At 39.9% G+C, this 3,413-nt stretch overlaps 1 pseudogene; it reads left to right on the top strand.

Annotated features, from left to right (window-relative positions):
- Positions 1-3,413, top strand: part of LOC102479051 (olfactory receptor 4C6-like) — a 21,455-nt pseudogene that overhangs the window by 16,094 nt on the left and 1,948 nt on the right.

Below are 3,413 nucleotides of genomic sequence, written 5' to 3'. Positions count from 1 at the left end.
AAAAAAAAAATGAATACTTTTTGAAGTGCAAGTCTGCTGGTAATGAAAGCTTTCTGTGTTTGAATGTCTGCAACATGTCTGACAAGGGTTTTTTTCTAACAGTATTTTAAATATGCTTTTCTGCTGTATTCTGGGTTTCATTATTCCCAAAGAGAAATCTGCTATCATCTCATCTTTTTCTATACCTAACCTTTTTTCCTGGATTGGCTTAATTGCATTATTGGAGAAGTCATAACACATCTTTGCATAGAAAAACATAGGAAAATACATCATGACTTTTCCAACAAATAAGATTTTTTCTTTTTAACTAGGTTTTTTATTTTTATTTTTATTTTTTATGATTTATTTATTCATTTTAGGTTTTTGCCATAGGGTGTGTGCACTCACCAGAGAAAGACAGAAGGAAAGCAAGAAATAATTCCCTTGGGGAAATTGCCCCACTACAATTCTCTCAGGATTTTGGGCATGCATGCACACATGTCCAGTGTGATTTTCAGGCCACCAGATACATGGCTTGAACTGTGATCAGTCATGTGGGAGTTCAGCACCTTAAACACCAAGCCACCTGCTAGATCTTTTTTTTTTTTTTTTTGGAGAGGTTTTTGCTATAGGGCACGTGCACTTGCCAAAGACAGAGAGAGACATAAAGACAGAAAGTGAGAACTCACCCCCCAGGGGGGATGGTCACGCTGCAATTCCTTCTCTTCCATTCTCCTCTCGGGATCTTGGGCACGCGCGCACATGTGCCCAGCATGAGTTCTAAGCCACCGGCTCCGGGACGCAAACTGCGGTCGACTATGTGGGAGTCCAGAGACATAGCCATTACACTAACTGCTGGTTCCCCCACCTGCTAGATCTTTATCACTAGTTTTAAACAGTTTAATTATGATATGCCTTGGAGTATATCTCACCAGGTTTTTGCACTTGGAGTTTGTTGATATTCTTAAATCCATAGTTTATAGTTTTTATCAAAACTGGAAAATTTTCAGCCATTATTTAATCAAATTTGGGAAATTTTCGGTCATATTTTTTCTGTATCCTTCCTTGGAATACTCTCTCAACTTATATATAAAACTGCTTAAGTCTGTATCACAGCTTATTCTTTGCATTTAAGTATACTTTTTTTCCTATTTCTCCTTTATATAGTTTATATTATTGCCTTCAACTTCACTGATCTTTTCTTCTCTGATATTTAACTTACTATTAATCCAATTGAGTGTATTTTTCATCTTACATTGTAGTTTTCACCTCTAGCAGTTCATTCTTATCTCTAGAAATTGAAAACATCCTGTTTTCTTAACTTTTTGAATTAGTTTGAATAACTTTTAAAATATCTTTGTCTGCTAGTTTGAACATCTGTGTCAGTTCTGGGTCGGTTTCAATTGATTGATATTTCATTATGGGCCATATCTTCCTGCTTCTTTGCAGACTGCTAATTTTCGGTTAGATGCTGCTCATTGTCGATTTTCCCTTTTTACACACTGCATATTTTTGCATTCTCATAAATATTCTTGAGCCTTGTTCTAGAAGACAGTTACTTGTAAACTACTTGATCTCTTAGGAGGGAGGCACCAAGTAGCTCATTGCCTCCCACACGACTGCTACCTTAGGACTACCTTCTGTGTTTTGCAGGGGTGAATTAGGCTGGTGAAATCCAATTATGTGTACAGTTAACTGCAAACAGATCTAGAAAAAGTTTTTAGCTTTTCGGCCTCCATAGACAGTATATCAGAAAGGGCATGAAATAGAGGCTGAATAAGTGACAGTGAGGGTTACCAGATTACCCAGGAAGATACAATTAATGCACAGAGTGGATAAGTACCCTTAATTCTGGCAAGCTGTAGAGCTCACTAAAAAAGAGGATGAAGTAAATCAGAACCCATGGTATGAAAAATTTGGTGTTACACAATTCAACAATTTAAAAAAAAAATCCTAGCCCAATTTAAGCATTGGAAAAACATTTGAATAGGCAGTTCTCAAAGGAAGCTATCTGAAGAGCCAGTAAGCACATGAAAAGATGCTCAACATCATAGTTATCAGGAATCTACAACTCAAAACCATAGTGAGACTCCCCCACCCACTTCGCACCCACTGAATGGCTAACTTAAGAGAGACTATCGATGTGGAGAAATTGAAACTCTCATACATTATTGGTGGGAGTGTAGATTCTATAGTTGCTTTGCAAAACAGTTTGGGACTCTTTCAAAAGTTAAATATAAAGTTACCATACGACCCAAGAATTCCACACTTAGGTATATATCCAAGAAAGTGCAAGAAAATTTACATCTATATCTATATCTATATCTATATCTATATCTATATCTATCTATCTATCTATCTATCTGTACGTGAATGTTCATAGTAGTATTATTTATAATAGACAAAGGATGGACACAATCCAATTCGGATGTTTATTAACTGCTGAATGAACAAACAAAATAGATATATGCTGGGACTTCATGGAAAAATGAAATTAAAGTATGAGTTTATTTTGGTGCACAAAATTTGCAGTTCATGCATGGTTTATTCATGTGTTTTCTGTTAACTTTTAAAAGTCTCATATATATATTATGTGTGTATATATATATATATATATTTTTTGGAGAGGTTTTTGCTTTAGAGCACATGTGCTCACCAGACCAACAGACCTTCTCTAGCTCTGTCTCTCTCTGGTCAAATTAAAATAATAATAATGATGATGAATAAAATTAAATAAATTTTTTAAAAACTTCCAAATTAAAATTTTTTAGGCACCTAGCTAGCCTTCCCCTGATTCATGCCCTCAAGGAGAATGCACTAATTTGGGTTTATTTGAAGCAGGCAGGCAGAGGAAATCTGAGACAAGGTTTCTGGGAAAAGGTTGGTGCTTCAGAGAAAGGTCAGGTGGTCTGTTCTCTTCCGCCCACACTGTGAGATGCAGCGGGGTTGGTTCTGGCTGATGATGGGAGGAGGGTGCGGCTCTCTGAGGACTTCCTGAACTGGAATGCACCCACCCAGAGCAGTGCCACACTCTGAAACCTGATCCAGGACACAGCAAAGGTCCTGAGCCATTCTGGCTTTGTATCCGTTTCCATCGCGGTGCCCCAAAGGTAGGGCTGCTCACTCCCCGCTACGTCCATGTGCTGGGGTCTGATCAGCGGCTGGAGCCTAGGAGGGCAAGCACCAGTGCTTGGACAGGGTCGGGTCCTGGGGGTTAGGGCGCCTAGGGCCTGTATCTGGGCCCAGGACTTGCGCTGCGTGGCGGGAAGTGGAGCGAACGCATTAGTTGCAGCGGGATCCCTCTCCCATTTATAAGGCACATGAGAGGAGAAGGGAGGCCGGCATGCAGACCCATGGGACGCCCCTGGCCTAGAGTCACCCTGGCAGGGCTCCCAGGCCCCCAGCCAGGGCCTCCGGGGAGTGAGGAGCCCCGC

Source organism: Tupaia chinensis, unplaced genomic scaffold (genome assembly GCF_000334495.1).
Source record: "Tupaia chinensis unplaced genomic scaffold, TupChi_1.0 Scaffold147684_1, whole genome shotgun sequence".
Classification (NCBI taxonomy): domain Eukaryota; kingdom Metazoa; phylum Chordata; class Mammalia; order Scandentia; family Tupaiidae; genus Tupaia; species Tupaia belangeri.
Note: the sequence above shows the minus strand (reverse complement) of the source record. Positions and strands in the feature narration are given on the sequence as shown.